The sequence below is a fragment of the Acinonyx jubatus genome, chromosome A1 (genome assembly GCF_027475565.1).
Source record: "Acinonyx jubatus isolate Ajub_Pintada_27869175 chromosome A1, VMU_Ajub_asm_v1.0, whole genome shotgun sequence".
Classification (NCBI taxonomy): domain Eukaryota; kingdom Metazoa; phylum Chordata; class Mammalia; order Carnivora; family Felidae; genus Acinonyx; species Acinonyx jubatus.
In genome coordinates, this window is record NC_069380.1 from 16,631,515 (window position 1) to 16,655,002 (window position 23,488).

A 23,488-nucleotide genomic window follows, 5' to 3' on the forward strand; every position below is an offset into this window, starting at 1 on the left:
TTCGGGGCACCTGGGTGGCTCAGTCCCTTGAGCGTCTGACTTTGGCTCAGGTCATGATCTTGCAGTTCCAGAGTTCGGGCCCCACCTCCGGCCGTGTGCTGACAGTTCTGGTGGAGCCTGGAGCCTGCTTCTGATTCTGTCTTCATCTCTCTGCCCCTCCCTCGCTTGCACTCTCTCTTTCTCTCAAAAATAAACATTAAAAAAATATTTTTATATCATCCAGTAAAAAGCATTTTTATATGGCACAAAATTTTCTATTTGAACATAAGTGTCTATTTTAACGACTTCATTACATAAGAATAAATGCTCATTAGGCAAAAACTGGTAATGAAAATAGGCAGAAAAAAATATTACAAATCATCACGAATCCCACCACGCAGGGACATTCTTGCTAATATTTCGGGTTAGAGTTTCTTCATTTCTTCCTAGATGCAAATATGTGTATGTCTGCGTGTAGGATTACAAATACACAGATACAGGCATAGGCTACGGACTGGACTTTGTCGCTTCCCCGAAGTCACACGCTGCTCCCTCATCTTCTGTGTCATAATAGTAGGAGGTGGCAGCGACGGGAGGTGATTGGGTCACAAAAGCAGAGCCTCCTTGAACGGGATCAGCGCCTTTATAAAAGCGACCTCAGAGGGTCCCTCAGCCCTTGTACCGCGCGAGGGCACAGCGACAAGACCCTCAGAAAGAAGCCGGCCCTCACCAGGCACCGGATCTGCAGCATCTCGGTGGCCTTGACGGTGGACTTCCCAGCCTCCAGAGCTGTGAGAAACTAACTTTTGTTGTTCCTAAGTCACCCAGACTGTGGTGCTTTTGTTACAGCAGCCCAAATGGACTAATACAACATAGCTTTACATAGAGTTATGAAGATAAACACACAGTATTTTATAATCAAGTTTCCATATCAATAATTAAATACAGTTTGAAGGCTTAAAGCCTGCAAAATATTCCAATACAGGAAAGACCATGCATAAAATAGAAAGGACCTAAGTTCTGATGTCAGAATGCCTGAATTGTCTCGTTACCCTCTACTGACAGTGTGTCCTGTGTACTTTTTTGTAAAACCTTATCTGCAAAATGGCAGACAAGATAAAATTATAACACAATGTGTGGTTATATCGCAAGGATGGAATGTAATAATGCATGTATAAAACCTTGAAAGGTGCCATATAGTAAACACTGCATAGTGCTTGCTTCTTTTCATCATTATGATGGTTAAAGAAGCTAAGCTCTATTTGTTAACCATTTGTTCCCGATTTTCCATTACTGTCAATCATCCTGTGACGATTACCTTCGTGCTATATATTTGCACAATTTTATCCTTACAATAAGACTAGGAAAAAAAAAACTCCTTAGTTAAAGGGAAGCTACTTTTTAGGATCTTCTGATAACTTTCCAAGTAGTACTCTGAAAACATTTTAATTTTCCCTCCCACAAAATGTGTACCAGAATGGCTATTGTACCTCTCACCAACACGAGGTGTTATCATTCTTAATATGCGTTAATTTGGAAAAAAATTTAAAGATAAATTAAATAGCAAATGTTACTATTTTTACAAATATTTTTACAAATGGATATTTTATAAATATCTATTTATTAAGTTTCTTTTTTTGGAAACTGCCTTCACAGTTTTGTCTGAAGATGATTTTCCTGTCATGATCACTTTTTCTTATTTATCTCATAAGTGCATTCACAAAACACTGGCCAAAATAATTTCCTAATGTTTTTGTCTTTACTGTTCACATTGGCTTATTCTTCTTCGTCAATTTTAGAATCTTCCTTTCTAGTAAGAGAAAGAATCTCTTCTCTAGGTTCTGAAATTTCTTTCCACTTTGTACAATTTTTTCAAAAATGTAAATGAATAAAATTCGTATTGTCATAAACTTCTTGCACATGTTTTAAGATTGTATTTTCTTTTTTTTTTTTTAACTTGAAATTGGTTCTTATTTTGTACTGAATGTTTAATTCAGTAATTTGATCATCACTGGTGTCATTTCTACTTTTGCTTCTTGCAATATTAATTTCAATTCTGCTACTGAATTCATAATATCCTTACTATCCTAACTTTCTAATTGCCTTCTTATATCAACTAATTCTCTTCTTATATATTTCAATTCTTATTTCAAAAAGAGTACAATTTTTCTAAATTTTTATTTTGCAGAGAATTACTTTTGGAAGAAATGTTTTCTTCTGGGTCTTGAATTTACTGTTTTCTCTTTCAGAAAACATGCATGCAATTCTTATGTCTTTGAAGATCAAAGGAGGGATTGAATATAACAAGTGTGTGATGATAGTAAGATTTAGCATTTATTAAGTACATATTAAATGCAGTGTTGTTACGTGTATTATCTTATTTTCCTGCAGCTCCTCAAGGTAGGTATTACTATCATCATTTTACAGATAATGAGATTGTATCTTATATTAAGTAACTTGTTTATTGTTACGCACACATCTATTAAGAAGGAAAATTGGGGGTGCTTGGGTGGCTCAGTCAATTAAATGTCTGACTCTTGATTTTGGCTCAGGTCATGATCTCACAGTTGGTTTGTGGGATCGAGTTCTGTGTCGGGCTCCATGCTGACAGTGTGGAGCCTGCTTGAGATTCTCTCCCTCTCTCCCTCCCTCGCTCTCTTTCTGGCCCTCCCCTGCTTGCTCTCTCTCTCTCTCTCTCCCTCCCTCTCTCTCTCTCAAAATAAATAAACTTCAAAAAAACAAGAAGAAAAATTGTAATTTATTCAGATGTCAAATATCTCTTGTTCCCAACACAATGCGCTATTTAATTAATGACTTTTTTTGGTCCCATTTAGTCTGAAGGAGTTAACATTGAAATACAGGTTATTAGCAAAGACTTACAGAAATTTATCATCTATGGGAAGAAATGATCCTAACTGAACAACTGTGATAAAGAATCGAAGTGTGCTCTTTCAATACTAAGCTCTATGTAATTAAAATGGCGAGGCTACTCCAGCTGGTTATTAGAACTTGAGCTCAGACATGTTGTGTTTAGGGACACAGAGAAAGCCATTCTTGCTACAGCATAGTGTTTATTTTGGGGAAAGTGTCTAGGTAGGATCACATTGTTTCTAAACCAGTAAACGAGACCACTAGAACCACACGTCTGACTCTAGAATAACTTTGGATATCTTGAATGCTTGAATAGCAGACTTCATTCTGTTGAAAATCTGGACACCAATAACTTTTTTTCAACAAATAAATAGTATTAAAAATAGTATTGAGAAAAGGGTATTGCAAATCCCGTCATAGAATCATCTGTTTAAACATGTGCATGAAGATACCAAAATGAATAATGCTCCACCGCCTCTTGCTTGTGGCTCAGCAAATCACAATCTGGTGGAAAACACCCTGCAGACACAAATCATTTCAATAGTCATAAATATTGAGCACATGCACAGATAGGCTTACAAACGGTGGTATGTATCCAAATAGTTACAGTGCATTGAGGAACATCCTATTATAGAGTCATAAACACTGAGTTACAAGTATCGAGCACAAATAAAGTAGCTAATCCTATCTATGTGAAGAACGGTGAAAACCTCATCTGAGTGTTGATTTGTGATAATTAATAGGATTCTATCAGCTAGTGAGAAAGGGGAAAAGTAAATGTCCTCTTTTTAAATTTTTTTTCATTATTTTCTACCTTCATTTCTAAGAATTCTTTGTGTTTGATATGGTGAAGTTTTCAACAGCTTGAAGTCACATTTCGAGAGCAGGAATTATCCCTGGAGAGCAGAGAGCACATTGGGTCATAATGGCCATAGAGGGATATTGGACTCCTTCCAGCATTTCAGATCACAAGGTGGGTTTTTTTTTTCAGTGTTTTTTTAATACCCCAAACTTTTCTTATAAATGTTTGCACTTAGATGAGGTTGGAGCTTAACTCAGATCTGCATTAGCTATGTGGTAGACTTAGGATCAGGGGATCAGACTCCTCTTAGTATTTTTAAAGCATGCTTCCAAAAGGGGAAAGATCATTTATATTTAAAATAAAGCAATGTTCTTAGAAGCTGCCCTCCGCTCCTTCACCTTCTCCTTTGAAAGCATATGGAACAAGAGACTGCCCAGATTCAGAGTAAATACTTCAAGGTGATTTAGGATCCCTTAAATACAGCCTAATCCCTTTTCACTCAACAAAAATGCAGAGCTGCTCTGAAGACCCCAGTAGGGCCCAGAGGTGCCCCAGTCAACAATACCATGAGAGTTCTCATGGCAACTTGTAAAGTAAGTGAGGGGACTTTTTATACCTGCTGCCTTTCCCTTAAAAAGTTCTTTCTTTGCTTATCCTTGGACCCTCTTATTCTGTGGCATCTATCCTGATGTCCTTCACTAAAAAAAGTATTTCCTCTCTGACAGGGGTCAATGCATCTCAATTTAACTGATGATAGTTAAAACTATGCTTTTCTGAAAAAGGCACCTATGCTGTAGTAAAACATTAGTTCACTGATGTGTAGCCTATGTTAAAGATTAGCCAAGCTCAGTTTTATTCATTTATTTCATTATTCTTTTCTGGTTACTTTGCCCTCGTGTCCATTTCTTTGTGCTTTGAAACATAGATAGCTTAACAATTGGCAAAAATAATGCAGTCTTTGATGATTTTTCACTGAAATTCAGTTGATTTATGAAGACATAATGGGAGGGTGCAAGCATTGTGAATAGTCCCATAGGTGTACAGATGGGAAAAGAACAATACCGTAAAACAGCAGAAAAGTAAGGATACTTATTTCCTGCTCTAAGAAAGGCAACCACATTAGACTGGAAACTTGTATAGTAAGTAAATTCTGCAGGGCTCTGAGATACAGTTTAGCAGATTTTTTGTTCCCCCAAATTTGCTATTAAAATTGTATAAAGTGCTCCATCAATCTCTCTTTAACTCTTGAGGGCAGATTGTTAATTTCTCACAGTTACGTACAAATATTTATGACTTAACAATGAATACTTCAATGACCTTTGTTTTGCTTAAAATACTAGGTCTAATTTCATGCTTTCTAGTATATTCACTAGACTAAATTTACTTTCTCTTTTCACTCAGATGATGAAATTGATTTATGAAATTTTGATTTAAAAAATAACTTAGAAATCATCTATTCTAATTCTTCCATTTTATAGATGAAAAAGTTGAGGCCCAGACAGGTTTCTTTTCCCTCTTTAAACTTTTACCTTTTAAAAAAGGTAGAAAACAAAACCATATTTTAAAAAATCATGTGATATATATAGATATATATATATATTTCATTAATGAAATGTTTTTCTATCTTGTAGGCTTATTATTATTAAGCCAAGCCATGAGATTTACAGTAAGGAGAAAATGGATCATTCTGGAGATAGGAAGTCTATAGAGCAGGGAAGAAGGAGGCTATGAAGCAAGTGTGTTTCATAATTAGAGCAGAGAATTAGAAAGCCCTTATGGTATAGTTGGAGGAGAAAGAGGAGAAAACAAGAAAGGGGAGAAATGGATAATAGTGAGTGTTCTTAAATCCCCTTCCCTCAATCCTTACTTCAAGGCATAGGAAAATTAAAGTTAATAGGATACACACTCAGAAATGTGGGGAGGTAAGCCTCCTAAAGCTGCTGGCTTGCTATTCACTGAGCAGAGCACACCCCGGGAAAATTACAAACCCTGCTGAGTGTTGTACACTGGGTACACAACCGTATGTGTGTATCAACAGTATAATGTGTATCATACTCACACACTAAGCCCTGGGTGGAAGGCTAGATATGGGCGAAAGAAATGTATGCATGATTATTCTAACATATCCCCTTCTCCATTCTCCACAGCTTACCTATGTTGTACAAGGAGGAGAGATGCTTTAGTGTCCAGTTGGGAAGGAAAAAGAACCCTGGATACAGAGTCATAAGGGGAAAAGAACAGCTCTTTCCAGCAAAGACAAGTTCATGCACATCTCTCTTTTTTTTTTTTTTTTTCTGCTCTGTCTCCATTTAGGTGGGCTTTCTCCAAAGAATCATAACAAAATAAGCTATGTTTTAGAATCTCATTCTTCTTGAGGGAAGACCAGAAAACTCTCTCTCTACCTCTGGACTAATCTGCCTCAATGTAGCTGAGGAAATCTGGACTTCCTCAGCAGCTGGCGTTGTTCAAAATAGACCATCCTTGCTTTGGGTCATACGACTCAAGTCTCAGGTATGTGCTTCACTTCTCGATTCTGGATTGCCTGTCACCTACAACAAAGAAATCGATTTTATCTAGCCAAATTCATGAGAGACCTATATAAGGTTTTGTCAGTAAAGGTGAGTGTTTATGTAAAGCATTATTTTGCTCACTCTTATCCTGTGGAAATATTTATCTGAGTAACCTCACATGTAGAAGTGTATTATTGGGGAGAGAATTGGGATCCTTTCATCATTCCTATTGACACAATGAACTTCTTTGGTGCTGCTTAGAATTTTTCAGGGTGCGTTCTGCTCACCAGAAACTAGGTTACAACACCAAATTTGTATCTATTTAAAGAGAGAGCCAAAGTTCCGGGCATGTTCTATTTAAAGATATCCTGGGGCACCTGGGTGGCTTAGTCGGTTAAGCATCTGACTATTGATTTTAGCTCAGATCATGATTTCACGGTTTGTGAGCTCAAGCCCCATGTTGGACTCTGTGCTGAGATTCTCTCTCTCCCTCTCTCTTTCTCTCTACCCCTACCTCACACTCTCTGTCTCAAAAATGAATAAACTTAAAAAAAAAAAGATATCCTGCTGTAAAATTACCCATGTCTGAAACAGTGTCCTGAAGAAAGAGGGAATGTATATGATTATATGTACAAATATCTTACTTAATTTTGTTAAAAGAATTGGTCCTTTTTTTTTTCTTTTCAAAATGTTTCTAGGACGACACACGCTCACCTGCGATCATTCCTTCACAGTCTCAATATCTGGTGTCTTCTCTTCCTGACATTTCAATGTTGGAATGTCACAGCACTCAGCCTTCATTACTTTCTTCTTCCTTCTCGACACTCACTCCCTAAGTGGTCCCATCTAGAGGCATATCTTTAAATACCCACCTTATGTTAACTCTCAAATGTATATCTCCTGCCTTCCCTCTCTTCTGAATGTCATACCCGGATATCCAACTGCCTATTCATCATCTCCATTTGAATCTAAAAGGCATCTCAAAATTCACATGTTAAAAATAGAACTTTCAATCTCCACTCCCAGCAAATCTGCTTCTCATTCAGTCATCGCTAGCTCAGTAAATGGCAGTACTATTCACCTCATGGCTCAGGGGGAAAAAAAATAAGTAAATAAACAAACCAGTGGTATCATCCCTTTCTCATTCTCACACCTGCTGCCCAAAACACCAGCAACTCTGTTGACTCTAAGTTCAAAATACTGTATATCTGGAATCTAGTCATTCTCACCACTATAACGGTAGCCCAAGCCAACATCATCTCTCCCCTGATCTGTTGCAAAGGCCTCCTTATGGATGTTCTTGCTTTCACTCTTGCCTCCTGTGAGCTATTCTCCATGCAGTAGGCAGAAATATGCTCACGAATCAGAATGTATCAACTACATCCCTATTCTAAACCCTTCTAGTGGTTTCCTGTAAAATGAGGAAGAAAACCAGTGTTTATGTCATGGTGTTGCTAAGAAGATTCAATAACATCTCCATAAAGCACTTTGTATAGTTTCTGGCACATAGAAATAGTCAAGGGAAGTAGGTAATTATTATTAGTTAGTTTCTTTAGCACAAGATTTCCCTGTCTGCAGTCCATCATTCACAGGAAGACAAAACTGCCTACAAACTTCAGGGTGCTGGTAGGATCAATTCATCCCTTACGGCCTCAAACACATAGTCCTTCGATCTGGCTCTGACTTATATTTTCAGCTTCATTCCCTATTACTCATTTATTGATCAACTATTTATGTACCAGGAAGAGCACTTGGACCTGAAGATACAAAGGTCAATGCTCCCAAGTCCTAAACATTCTGTTTCTGCCATGCTGAATGGTGGGAGATGGGCCTTGGGGAAACAGTTGCAAGAGGAAATCCATTATTTCCTGGCCCGAGTTTTTAAAAATCTAGTGTCTGAGAGAAAACTGACTATTGCAGCAAAATTGACTGTTGAGAGAACTGTTACCTAGAGAGAAATTTCCGCATAGGAGACCAACAAATAAAATGAGTCAACTCGTATCAGAAGCCAAGTGTTCCCCATTCAGGGCACTTATTTCCTTTCCCATTGCTTTACCTGTCATACTCTTGGAACTTCTTCAAGGCTATCCTTAAAGTCACTGTTCAGTGAAGCCTTCTGTGACACCCCCATGTATATAGACACGTGGTTGCTCTATTCTGGTGCAACCACATAAACGAGTTCATGGGAGCTCCTCGTTTGGAGATAGGAATAATTCTGCACAGCTGTATCTTTTACTGGCATATGGCCTGCTAAAGGAAGGTGCAATCTTTTCTGGAAAAAAGCTATCAAATCTTTATGGTAACATAACTGGCATAAACATTGTGTAAGTTTAAGGGGTACAGTATGTTTACTCAATTTATATTTATATATTACAAAATGATTAACACCGTCGTGTTAGTAGCACCTTCATCCTGCCACATGATTATCATTTCTATTTGTGGTTAAAATATTTAAGATTTATTCTCTTAGCAATTTTAAGGACATAATATAGTATTATCAGCTATAATAACCATGCTCTACATTAAATCCCAGAACTTGATACTCTTATAACTCAAAGTTTGTAGCCTTTCGCCATTTTCTCCCCATTTCCTTCATCCCTCAACTCTTTGGAACAATCACTCTACTCTGTTTCCCCAAGTTTGTCTCTTTTAGATCCCATGTATAAATGATACCATATAGTACCTATGTTTCTCTGTCTGGCTTATCTCACTTAGCATCATGCCCTCAGGGTTCACGCAACTTGGGGCAAACAGCAGGACTTCCTTCTTTCTCGTGGCTGAATAATATCCCATTGTGTATATCTTCTATATATCTTCTTTACTCATTCATCCATTGATGGACATGGGTGGTTTTGGTTTCCTGGTTATTGGAATAACACTAGTGCAACTTTGTTTCAGTTTGGGTCATCTGAGAGCCTGAGTAGGAATGCAGATATACATGGTTTATTAAGGAAACACTCTCAGAATAAAGGATGTGAAGGAAATAGGAGAGGACAGGAAAAAGAGCTAAGTAAGGATGTCTTCTGAGTGGGGAGTCATCCTGCAGGCTGAACCCACCGCGGGCTCCAGGGCATGAATCATACCACAGAACTCGACTCATTTTGAGTCACCGGCATCTGGGTCAGTCAGTCATTGCCTGTTAGGCTAGGCATTCCTGTTCAAGCTAGGGAATTTCTCCAGAGGAGACAGTAGCTGGGAGTCCTTGGTAGCCTTCACTGCAGTGATGAAGGATGAATGTTCTGGCCTGATGAGATAGATCCTGCCAGAGCAGCAAACACTGTATTAATCTCTGTGTTCTAACATCTACTTTCTCCTTTATCATATAGTGGACCCTCAAAAAGATTTATTATAGCATTAAATGAATTATTGGATTACAACTCTGAGCAAGGTTCTATACGGTGTCACAATGATGAGACACAATGAGACACAATAATGAGTTCTTCACCTCAGTCATTTGTGGCGAACATCCCGTGAGGTGGGGGGTGGTGAGATAAAATCACTAACACCTAGAATACAAGGCAAGATATAATGTCTACAAGACAGATATATGGATTTTATGGAACTGCAGCTGAGGTGTGAATGTCATCTCAGGAATTGAGAGACTTCAGGGAAGACATGGAATTTGTAATCTGAACGAACACATTGATTCTCAGGGGACAAGAGAGGTTAAACTGAAACTGGGGAGAACTCCATTACAAATGTCACAGAGGCAGAGGGCACCTGCTCTATGGCTCGGATGGTTAAGCAACCAACTCTTGGCTTCGGCTCAGGTCATGATCTCACAGATCATGAGTTTGAGCCCCACGTCGGGTTCTGTGCTGGCAGTGAGGAGTCTGCTTGGGATTTTCTCTCTCCCTCTCTCTCTGCTCCTCCCCTGCTCATGCTCTCTCTCTCTCTCTTTCAAAATAAATTAATAAAACTTAAAAACAAAAACCCAAATGTCTGGCATTTGGGCAGACAATTCTGGCAGAAAATGTCTGAATTAAGGAAAGAGAAGATGTTACTTGACTGCTGCTTAGACCACAGGCTAGCTAAGTAGTAAAGATGGCCAGAAAATGAATTGGGGGTATAAATGTGTAGGGATCCAAGTGCTAAGCAGAGAATTTTGGGTTCAACTGTCCAGATAATGGGAAGTCATTAGAGATTTTTCAACCTGGAAGTGAAAGAAAAGGGCCTTGGATTTAACCTAGCAAGATTAGTTTAGGTTGAGAAGGAACTAGACGTAGAAACTGTTTGTAAAGCAACCTTAGACAATGTTTTAAAATTAAATGCCTTTGGGGCACCTGGGTGCCTCAGTCGGTTAAACATCTGACTTCGGCTTAGGTCGTGATCTCATGATTCACAAGTTCAAGCCCCGCTTTGGACTCTGCTGACAGCTCAGAGCCTGGAGTCTGCTTTGGATTCTGTGTCTCCCTCTCTCTTTGCCCCTCCCCTCCTCTCGCTCACTCTGTCTCTCAAAAATAAATAAATATTAAAATTAAATGCCTTAATCTCTCTGTGTCTTCATTTTAAGCTACATTTTAACAAATTTTTATTACATATAATTTTATTTTAAAGATTAAATGAAAAAGCAGATTTTCTAAACACCGTATTTCCAGACCATATGTAAATTCCCTGTGTTGAAGCACATTCTGAGAAAAGGTACAATATATCAGAATTCCAAAGTATGTCTGACCCCTAATATATAATAATTGACTGTTGACAAAATAAGTCCACAAAATGTAGGCGTTCCACTATCTCCTTGCTACTATTAAATATACATTCCATGGTGATTTCTCTGATTTATTTTATTATCTTAATTAGATAGATCACAATTCTCAGTTGCAACAAATTTTTATTTGGAGCTTCTTAGCTTATCATAAGGAGAGACACTTAAGGAATCAAAAGCATGATGTCCATCTTCGAAGAGAAAATAAAATAATATTTATGGGAACATTCTGGGTAACAGGTTGTACTAAAGAGATGCTTTCGTATACAGCATCTCATCGATGCTGCATATTCAGTAAAAATCCTCATTTTAATTCATATGTTAATTAAAGGACCTTGGTTTATCTACTTAGTAAGTAAGAGTCAGATTCAAACCCAGTGTTAATCACCAACCTAAAACTCTTTCTATACATATATTAGCATACATAGCATACCATTTATACATATGTCACATCTATTAGGATATTTACATGTAAAAATTAGTAGCAACATATGGCCGCAATTGTTAAAGACTAACGGAATAGTGATCTAGGAAATAACTGCCAAAATGTAGCTCCTATAAATGTTGAGATATATGTAACACACTCTTTCCCACTCACAGCCCATTATAATTTCCACCTCTGTTCCAAAATTCACTTCCACCCCAGGGATGGGTCTGTAGAATAAAACCATAATAAAGTTTACAGGGAATACATAGAAGAAAAATAATGGTCATACTGAAGACTAATGCTATGTTATTTATAGCTACTTAGGATTTATTATGTTTCATAAATCATTTAGCATGATTTTGTTAATTTATTCATTTAAAAATATGTGCATTATTAGTGCAATTAATTTTACATTAAAGGATGTGTTTAAATATTTTCATTTTGCCAGTCATAGAGTTTAACTTGGAATGAATTCATTATAGCTAATCCTCACAAAATTCCTCAAGATAAGGTTTTGTAATAACCATTTGACAGTTAGAAAATTAAAACTGTAAAAGGTTGAGTAACTTTCCCGAGGGTACAAATTGCTAATTTTAGAAATAGCAAAGTGTCCAAGTCTCTATTATGGGGCATCAGCTTTAAAGAGCCCGTTACTTATTTGTGGAAAGATATTTAAATTAAAAGCTAATGATAACAGACAATGAAAAGCTTATGTTGGAGTAAATGATCTGAAAGCTAGAACAGTCACTGTATTAGTTTCCTATTGCTGCTGTAACAAATTACCACAGATTTGGTGGCTTAAAATAACACACATGTATTATCTTATGTTCCTGAAGTCAGAAGTTCAAAATGGGATTTATTGGGGGTAAAATCAAGGTGTGAGTAGGGCTCTGTTCCTTCTGTAGGTTGAAGGGATCATCCATCACCTTTCCTCTTCCAGCATCTTGCAGCTTCTCAAGTTCCTTTCCATTCCTTTCAAGATGACCCCCTTCCATCTTGAAAGACAACAATGGCTGACCAGGTCTTTCCTGTGCTGTATCGTTCTGACACTCCTTCTTTGGTCTCATCTTCAACATTTAAAGGACTCGATGATTATTTGGGGCCCACTCAGGATAACTCAGGATAATCTTATCTCAAGACCCTTGATTGCATCGCATCTTCAAAATGCCTTTTGCCACGTAAGGTAACGTATTCACAGATTCTGGAGATTTTTTTTTAAATATTTATTTATTTTGGGGACAGCACAAGTTGGGGAGAAACAAGAGTTTCAGATCTGCTACAGAGGATCTGAAGCAGGCTGAAAGCAGCGAGCCCGATGTAGGGCCTCAACTCACAAGCCACAAGATCATGACCTGAGCCAAAGTCGGTTGCTCAAAGGAACTGAGCCACCCAGGTGCTCTGATTCTAGAGATTTTGATGCAAACATCCGTGGGGTCCATTATCATGCTGTTAGTCAGGAAAGGCTTTCTGGAAGAAAACAAAACATAGAGCTTTGCTTTGAATGTTAGAGTTAAGGTCAAGACACTATCATCAAAAGCAACAATAAAAACCAGGATACAAGGAGAGACATTGCAGTGGTTGCATGTGAAGCCGGGACTACTGTGTTATTCCCTATCTAGTCCTGTATTCAGTCAAGTCTCTTGACCTTCCAGGGTCTCTACTTTGTCATCTGTGAAATGAGGTTATTGGACAACGGCTTCTCCGTAGTTTCTTTCCCCAATCATTTGCATACATATATACATTTTGAATGATATGCAAATGAGTGTATTTTAAAAGGCAAATTGGTTAAGTTCAAACAAAGTTTATCATGCCTCCAGAGGGTGCTTGGAGGTGTTCAAGCATGAGATATCTATTATGTATCTTGTGTTTCGCTTAATTAAAGCCTTACATTTCTGGGGCTCCTGGGTGGCTCAGTCGGTTAAGCATCAGACTTTCATTCAGGTCATAATCTCATCGTTCACGAGTTCAAGCCCTGCATCCGGCTCTGTGCTGACAGCTCAAGCCTGGAGCCTGCTTCAGATTCTGTGCCTCCCTCTCTCTCTGCCCCTCCCTCTCTAAGCTCTCTCTCTCTCTCTCAAAAATAAGTAAACATTAAAAAAATAAAAAATACATTTCAAAACAGAAATAAAAAGAAAAAGCCTTACATTTCTTTTTCCATACGGCCATGCATTTTTATTTTCAGCCTGTTCACTCTGCAACATAACGGAAAGTTATTTTGTGTATTTGCTATTCTTTCTTGTTCAACAATCTTTTATTTCGTGGATATTTTATTTAGTCTTTCATAAGTTTTTTATTTAATTAAATTCTTCCTAAAATGTATTCTTTCCAACATTTTAGTTTTATCAAAACAAAGAAAAGGGGAAAATACATTATGCATTGTTTCTACGTATTAGTATTTTCTACTGTCATTTGTCATCTTTCTGAGAGTTGTGCTAGTCCCCTTATGTTGTACCATTTTTTCACATAAAAAAGATTTCCATGCCAGAATCTACTGCACCAAAGCAAACAGGCCCAGTGATCTAAATTCAAAATCTCCTCCAGGCTTGCCTCAACACTTGCAGTTCTGCTGTTTATATTACTCTTTTGGATTAAAATATATATATATTTCATAAGCCCTTATTAAAAGGCAATCAGTTTGCCCTGACAGAAGTATGCTGACTTGATATCATCATAAATTTTTAGTAAAGAGCAGGGAACAGGCCCAAGTAAACAGGTCAAAGAACATGTACATTTTGGGTAGAGATGAAGTAGAAATCGAAAAACCCAGGTACAGGATACTGCCAAATCTCTCTAATGGCTCCCACTGACATCCTTTTTCTTCTCTAGTCAGTATCCTAGTTGGGTCTTTATTCCTATATGGTACCTAGGCTCCTACATCAAAAACCCTCTTTTAATCTCCCCCACATACTACTTTAGATATGCCATCATCCTGCTCTCAAGCTCCCATTTGTGTCTCTCATGTGTGGGACAAAGTTCAAAGTCTTGCACAGCATGGCCTGTATCTACCTTTTTAATGTTACTGCACTTTTTAACCAAGTGTCCACTGTTGCCAAAATGTCTACTCATCATTCCTCGAGTGTAAACATAAATACCCATTTCTTCTTCTTCCTCGCCCTCCTCCTCCTTCTATTCTTCTTCTTCTTCTTCTTCTTCTTCTTCTTCTTCTTCTGTTTCTTCTTCTTTTCTCTCTCTCTCTCTCTCAGAATTTTGACTTAAAGTAAGCTTAGAATTTCTCTTCTTTCTAAACCATCTTTCTACCTCTACCTCAGGAGCTTTTCTTATTTCTTTGGCTTTCATGGTTTAATACCTCTGTGAAAATCTGTGGCACTTATAGTCTATCCTCTTCCTTTGTCACAGAACTAACCACAGATTTGCCATTTTAAATATAGGTTTCTGTTCATTTTTTAAATTTTATTTATTTATTTATTTTGAGAGAGAGAGAGAGAGAGAGAAGGAGAGAGAGTCATAAAGGGAAAGGGAATCCTACACAGGCTCCACACTGTCAATGCAGAGCCCAATGTGGGACTCCATCCCACAAACGTGAGATCATGACCTGACCGGAAACAAAGAGTCAGAGGCTTAACTGACTGAGCCTCAGGCACCCCAGGTTACTATTCTTAAAATAAATATCCCGTCTCCCCAACTACCTTCTAAATCCCTCAGGAATAGAAACCATATACTTACACTTTTGGCATTTTCAGTCCTTTGCACATAGCCTTACTCATACATGGTTCTCACTAGAAGTGCATGATGGAGATCTGGAAGGAGATATTAAATAGTGTAGAAGCCCTGACATTGAGGGGGACACCAAGATAAAAGTCATCATTTCTAAACTGCAGATCAAAGCTCTAAACTGAGCTCATATCAAGTGTCAGCACAAGGACAGGATAAGTAGTAACTCTGAGTCTTCCAAATATCGTTAGGTTTGTTAAAACTCTTTCAAACTGAAGAGGTTTTAGGCAACTTCTAGATAACATTCTTGGGGACAGGCCAACAACCTTCCACTTTGATGCAAAGATTCAAAAGCTCTGGTATGCCATGCTTACCGTAGGTCTTGTATCACCAAAAGTGATCACACGGTTCAGGACATACAACGCCTTTTTGTGCGGGTTCTAGTTTCCTGTAAACCTGGAAAGTACTCTTATCTCAGCTGAGAACAGGTATGAAATCACTTTGCAAGAACTGGCTCAAATATTTTTCTCTAGGAAGTCTCTCCCAACAATTTCAGAATTTAGGCATTCCTGCTAACGTGCTCCCCAAGAGCCAAGCTACCCTTCCCTTTTATAGCCCTTATTATCATTTTACTTTACAGTTTGTTACATTTCCGTAATTTTGACTAGCCCCCAAGTTTCTTAAGGGTATTTTTCCTCTTTTGTTTCATTTTTTTATTCCTTTATTGTTTTCAGTGCTGGAAAGCTTGCACATTAAAAATATTTCATAAATGTTTATTAAATGTGTGTATTTTAACAACATACGGAAGTTTAAAATTTTACCACCTGATTCTGGGGATTCATTCCCTCAGAGGCACCTGTCAAGGTGGAAGCAAACAGAGTCCATACACCCAACAAATAAAGTAATCAGTCATGGCATGGAGACTCGAGTGAGTTCCTTAAAGGCAGAATTACACTTTATTCGACTTTGTAACCTCACCATGGCTGAAAGAGCTCCTGGAACATTTTGCATGCTCAGTAAAGATTTACTCAATGTTTAAATCCTACTCTGACCATGATAATTCCAGAAGCAAAGAAGAACTAGCATCAAATATAGGGTACTCCCTAACCTGTGACAACGTGCCAGACATTAAGGAGGGTATATTTGTATCATCTACTCCAGCTGCGTTGAATTTCTGATGCTCTTGTCCCTTCCACACTGCTAAAGCTATTAGGATGTAACATGCATCAAAGTTTTTGAAGAGCCACTCAAACCCTGAATCTTCTCTGGTGACACCACCAGAGTATAGGCAAGGCCATGATTTCTACCAAAGGGTATAACTTTATATGTCATATTACAATAAAGTGACCATATTACAAAGTATGCAGAATCCAAATTTCAGTGAAATTAGGGATGTTTAGGATAGCAAACCGTTTGTACCATCATTGTGTTGATGAGCATAGGCAGTAATAAGTGATACAACATCTTCATAGGAACATCAACGTCTGTCTCCATTACAGGAGAACTTTTTCAGATTTACTAACAGCATATCTGTGATATCAGTTTATTCCCCACTAGTAGAAATGGCATTCTATGTAACAGAATTGTGAATAATTGTAAAGCTTCTGGTGCTTAACTGTACCAGATGGCTTAACTATAGAGAGATTCAAATGAATGGTATTATATTTCTCAGATATCTGGAAAACTTCTAACAGCATATGGAACCCAAGACCAGAACTCCAGCATTTTTTTAATGGCAAAGTTATTAACATTTGCAAAAGTAAATTCTGCTATGGCAGCATTATACCACGTTCATTGTTGTTCATACCTTCCACAGTTTTCCTAATATCACCTTATGCAAAACATTTTTATATATGGAGTAATTAACCATCTATAGATGATCTGAAGTTTTGCAGCACAAGAAGAACTATGAGAATTGGAAAAGAGAGTAATGTATAATTGAATCTTATAATGAAAATAAGGAATGTTCTTTAAAGGCTGAGGGCTTTTCTTAAAAAAAAAAGCAAGAGAGTGTTAATTCTTATTAACTGACCATTACACTCATTCTTTTTTAATTTGAGAGAGAGAGGAGACAGAGCAGGGGAGAGGGGTACAGAGAGAGAATCTCAGGCAGGCTCCATGCTGTGCATGATGCGGGGCTCTATCCCACAACCTTAGAATCATGACCTGCGCTGAAATCAAGAATCTGTTACTCAACCAACTGAGCCACTCAGCGCCTCTGACAATTTCACTCATATTTGATTTTTTATAGTGCTGTTTCCAAATTTAGTGCTTAAGACTATACACAGACCTGATACTGCTTTCCTCTGGTACCATCCAGTTTATGTGTTTCTGTCTTTCTTTCTTTTTTCCTCTCTCTCTCTTTCTTTCCTTTCTCTTTTCTTTTCTTTTTTTTGAGTCCCAGTGTTCACCTTATTGAGGAAGAGTGGAAGAATCATATCTCTAATATTCTTATGGATTACTAAACAGATTTAAAATTATGTAAGATTCTTTGGGGGCGCCTGGGTGGCTCAGTCGGTTAAGCGACCAACTTCAGCTCAGGTCACGATCTCACGGTGGGTGAGTTTGAGCCCCGCGTCGGGCTCTGGGCTGATGGCTCAGAGCCTGGAGCCTGCTTCCGATTCTGTGTCTCCCTCTCTCTCTGACCCTCCCCCGTTCATGCTCTGTCTCTCTCTGTCTCAAAAATAAATAAACGTTAAAAAAAAAAATTTTAAAAAAAATAAAATAAAATTATGTAAGGTTCTTTCAATTAAGTATTGTAAGAATTAAGTAGAATTAAAAATAATCTCTAAAACTAAAGGTGGCCATCGGCATTCAATTAAGATAGTATCTTAGCAATTATCCAACCAATATATACTATATGACTATTAATACATAAACAGAACTTTAGCATTTTCTTTTTTTTTTTTTAGTTTTTTTTTTTTTAATGTTTATTTATTTCTGAGACAGAGAGAGACAGAGCACGAACGGGGGAGGGGCAGAGAGAGGGAGACACAGAATCTGAAACAGGCTCCAGGCTCTGAGCTGTCAGCACAGAGCCTGACGCGGGGGTCGGGCTCAAAGTCAGGGACCGCGAGATCACGACCTGAGTCGAAGTTGGCCACTCAACCGACTGAGCCACCCAGGCACCCCTGAACTTTAGCATTTTCAACATGTGTCAAGTGATGAAGGTTGAAAATGAAAACAGAGAGGAAGGAAGGAAGGAAGGAAGGAAGGAAGGAAGGAAGGAAGGGAGGAAGAAAGACATAAAGATGTAAAGACATGAAAGAAAAAAGAGGGAAGAAAGGAAAGAGCAGTTGCAGGGTAAGTGGGTGTTGGAAATAAAAAAGTCAAATAGAGTTTTAGGGAAATTACTTAGGTATAAATTCCATTAATAAGACATCAAGAAATATAGTTGATTTCTATATATTGATTTGAATGTAGTAACTCTACCTAATTCACTTAATAATGCTAATAATTTATTTGTAAAGTCTTTTACATTTTCTAAATATACAATTATAAAGCTTCTTAAATATATGTGATAGTGTTCATTAGCTTGTGGAAATTCTCATCCAGTGTATTTTCAAATATGGTTTCTACTCAATCTCTCTTCTTCTGGGACTCACTGTTCCTATGTTAAAACTTTCCACCATGGCCTATATGTCTTTTGTATATTTTATTACCCTTTTTTCTCCTCTCTGGGCATCTTCCTGATACTTTTTTTACTGACCTATCTTCCAGATCACTGATTTTGTCTTCTGATGTTTTTAACCTTCCGTTACAACTATTGAATTCTTAACTTGGGTTATTACATTTTTTTAAATTTCAACCATGTTGTTCTTTTTGTGTGTGTATGAATTTTGGCCCTCTATTGAAATTCTCCGTAACTTGCCCTATGATCTTATACATGTTAATCACAATTATTTTGATGCCCCTGTTTCATAACCCCAAATCTCAATCACAAAGTGGTTTCTTTTACCTATTTTTTCTCTTCATTTTCAGTGAGTGACCTTATGCGTTTGCTTGTTTTGCTTTAACCATGCTTTGTAATTTTGGATAAGATGTTGAAAATTTTGTGTACAATATTGTAGAGCTTCTGGGTGATGTTATCTACTAAGGAACTTAAATTTTTCTTTTGGTAGGCAGATGGACAGTGATTTATCTTGATATTTCCAAGCATCAGTTTGGGATTTGTACTAGCTGTTGTATTTCAGGTTTATATTTAACCCTACTCTCTCCTACTTACTTCCAGAGCATGGTACTTACTTTAAGACCCCACTAGCATCTAAATTCAAATCTGGGCCACACAATCGCTAAAGTCTCAGTCCAGAGCTATCGCCTCTTAGCTATTTTTCTCTGCTGAATTTCCTAGCGGTTTTCCCCTAGGCAAGCACAGTTGAGGACTAACCTTGGGCTTAAGAACAATTTATAGGTAGATTTGGGAGTTCATCTCTCTGCTATCCCCTTCTCTCCAAGACTCTATTGTTTACATTACAGCCCATCTGGAAACCCCAAACTGCAACTTTGTTTCTCCGCAGCTAAGCAGGGCTGCTGACTGCTGCTTGGGGCTTCTGCTCTCAAGAGGTAAACTGAAAATTTCCTTAAAGAAGATACTGAGATGAATGGGGGAGTCACAGACTATGCTTCCTTCCCTCACAGACTTGAATTGCTCACATCCTACTTGTATTTCTTGCTCTCCTTTGTGCTCACGTCGTTGTTTTTAAAAACTACATTTTGTCCAGCTTTGATCATTATTTTAACAGAAAAGATAGTACAGTGTGAGTTTCTCTGTCATTATCAATGCTTAAATTTTGATTTGTTACTGAAACAGCATAATTATTGTAGCTTAAACAACCTGACATGTCACATAGGAAATTATGGTCGGAGTGTATAATCCCATTCAGATCTAGTTGCAAACACTCATTTGGTATTTTTACCTAACATGATGCATCTCCGTTATGAGTTGGCCTAAAGTTTTGCTCAATCTTATGTGTTCTTAAGATGATGCAGGCAGGGCCTACTGATGAATCTGAACACTACATCATCAGGGCTAAATGAAATATCAAAGAAGGAATTGATAAGATAAAGATGTGGGGTATGGGTGTAAAATATCGATGGAACAAGGTCCCAAGGGAAATAGCATGGACTATGTTGAGGCAAAAACCAAGAAAGGAAGAGAGTTAGCCTTGACAAAAGGGAGTGAAACTTCTTCCTTGGGGATAGAAACGAAGGAAGAGAGGAGCAGTTAAAGACTTTGAGGAAGGTAGACAGTTAAAGGGACTTTGAGGAAGTTCTTTTTAGCAGTACATGGAATCATATACTGAGCGCAAAAAGGGTTGGGGATAGAACTGGCTGTTTGAGAACGAGGAGAAAAATTTGCAATAACTGCAGTAGGAGAAAGATCAACAATATGATTTGATTTTAAGGATTATTGAGGCACATTAAGAGTTTACCTTAGGTTTGATAGCATGGAATGAATCTCATGGGCATTGGCATTATATCTAAGAAGGCACAAATAGAGTAGACAACAGATAATCTAGGCGTAGTACTTTATAGCGTCAAGGGAATAAGAAATTCTGAGACTTCAGTAAATAGCAAACTGCACTCTAATTATTGCCTAGTAAAAATGGTTATATCATATGCTACATTTGGAAATCAATTTGAAATTTCAGAAAGTGCTAGCTGGGCCAAGAACACGATAAAGCCAACCTGGGAAATAAGAAGACTGCAAGAGGGAGTCATGGGTAAAGATGGATCCGGAAAGTGGAAAACCTAAAGATCTGTGGTCAGAGATTAGCATCCCATACGTGAAACACCTTCAAATGGTAATACATGCGTTATTTTGACCAAATATAAGGTGGCTGAAATGTAGAGGAAGGAGCTGATTAGATCAAGAAAGAATTTTTGAAGTCAGTTTTGTGGCTTTTTTTTTTAATTAAAAAAATTTCATCCCACAGCACCAATGTTGTGAAAAATATAGCCTTGACAATTCATTATAAAGCCATCTTATGTTTAGATAAATATGAAATCACTGTTTTAAATCAGTAAAGTGGCGTTAAGGGTGACAGAATTCCAAGTTTGAACCTTGAGCATCACAGGCATAAATATTCTACCACTCTGCGGATGCTTTTTATTCAATTTTATCAGAAGTCCTGCATATTTCAAACACAATGTCTATTTCAGAGATCTGATCCAATGCATATGCATGTTGTTATTTTTCATCTTTAATTCTAGTTTCTCTTCATTACCTAGAAATGTTTCATAAATGCAAATTACCCAAAGAATGAATTTTTTCTTAATTTAGGATGAAGTTCTTATCCACTTTACAAAAGAGTAGACAACACTTTTCGTAACTAGAATAACAATTTAAATGTCACGTCCTGGATATCAGTCTCATCCCACCGAACCAATAAATAGTTCTTTAAATTGCTGACTTCCAGTTCATCAATTTTAGTCTTACTTTTTTACTTCTCTTTCTCTGGCAGTATTTCTTAGATTATTCAGTGGGGTCCCTGAGAGCAATATTATCACACACATGGAGAATGATAAATTTGCATTCTATGTCTTGAATCCTAGCGACATCATTAAATGGGTTCTTTGTTACAAGTTATAGATATGATTAACTAATTATGCTCTGAAGTGGGTTTCACCTGCATGAGTATACAGATCTGTATAAGAAGGAGAGTATCTATTATGCATTCATGCATTCGATCTCTAAGGCCACTAGAGGAAAATGTACTTTATTAAAACTACTAATAAGTTAAATGAAATAATTCAAAATGAGAAAAATATGAAATGTTTATATTTTAAAGTTAAATGTGATATATGCAAAGGTTTACAGCAGCTTTATTTAGACCCACCAGAAGCTAGAAACAACCCAGAGGTTTTGCAACTAGTCAAAAACTAGTCGATGAAGGAACAAACTATGGTTACACTACATAATAGAATAGTTGGTACACACAACGTGAATAACTCTAAAATACAATATGCTAAGTTAAAGAAGAAAACCCGAAAAGACTACATGCTGCATGATTCCATTTATATACTACATTTAGCAAAGGCAAGACATAGGTATAGAAAACATATCAATGGTTGCTAGAGAATGAGAGGTAGAGTATTTGAGCATAAAGGGGCAGGAGAATTTTTGAAAGGTGCTAGCACTGCTCTACGTTTAGGGTGCCTGGATAGTTGGTTAAGCCCCTGACTTTTGATTTCAGCTCAGGTCATGGTCTCAAGGTTTGTGAGATCAAGCCCTGCCTTGAGCTCTGCACTGGCAGTGGGGAGCCTGCTTGAGATTCTCTCTCTGCCCCTCTCCCGCACACTCTCTCTCTTTCTCTCTCAATAAATAACTAAATAAATCTTAAAAAAAAAAAAAAAAGCTGTTCCATGTCTACATAGTTGTGCTGGTTGCCCAGCCGTGCATTTGTCAAAGCTCATAGAATTGTATGTTGGAGAGGGTGTGTTTTGATTTGTGTGAGGTATACTTCTATAAATCTCACTAAAAAAAATGAAAAACCTTTATTTTATAATCACGCATGATGCTCTAAGAAGGTTACAATATCACATCTGTAGTTTTGTACCAAAAATGTATTACCTCAATCTAGTCATGAGAAGACAAAATGACAGATGGGGAGGGGGCATTCCACAAAACAACTGGGCAGTGAGCCTCAAAACTATGAAAGCCATGAGAGTCAGAGAAACGCTCAAGAATTTTTACAGACTTGAAGAGACTAAGGAGATCTGACAATGAAATGAAATTTCAAGTTCTGGCTGCTGGACAAGAAAATGTATTAGTAGGACAACTGGCAAATTTGAAGGTCTGTAAGTAGTTAATAATATCGTATTCATGTTCCACAGCAGGCTCCAGACTCTGAGCTGTCAGTACAGAGACCTATGAGGGGCTCGAACCCATGAACTGTGAGATCATGACCTGAGCTGAAGTCATGCTCAACCGACTGAGCCACCCAACAGGTGCCCCTTTTTTTAAATAACAAAGTTTAAAAATATAAATGGCCTAGAATTTCACTCTCTTCGTCGAATGTATTAGATGGTGGTAGCCTTCCCATTAGTAACAACAGGTTTGTATAAAACTTTACAAGTTTTTAAATGACATTTTAAAAACATCATAGAGCTGTGGAATCAAAAAGCACTAGATGACCTTAGATACCAAGCAAGGAAAATACTTCCCTACATAATCACTGCGGGCCCTCTTATTTCCTATCCAAATCTGCCATGCCTAGGCATGAACTGAGCATCAAGCTTTTTGCTGACAGAGAAATATTCTAAAAAGAAGACAAAGCAACTGAGATTTTGATGGTTATTTGGGTTGAAATATAGAGGATGCTCAAATAAATTGAGGACATTTGCGACTCTGAAGTGTCACAGGAGACTGGGAGTATAAACCTACTAGGTAGAGTCAAATCTCCCACAGTCTTGAGGCATGACCATTTTCAGGATTCTAGGTGTCTGTTGTTATAACCATCCTCTAGATATTTCCAGAGATCCTATACTTTTTCTTTTTCTTTTTTTTAAGTTTATTT

General features: G+C 37.6%; 1 long non-coding RNA gene across 1 annotated transcript; it reads left to right on the forward strand.

Moving 5' to 3' along the window:
• Nucleotides 1-587: 587 nt before the first annotated feature.
• On the forward strand, nt 588-6,004 carry LOC113600942 (uncharacterized). Its single transcript, XR_008294922.1, has 3 exons — nt 588-770; nt 3,678-4,245; nt 5,800-6,004. It is a non-coding gene; the product is annotated as an uncharacterized LOC113600942 (long non-coding RNA).
• Nucleotides 6,005-23,488: the final 17,484 nt, after the last annotated feature.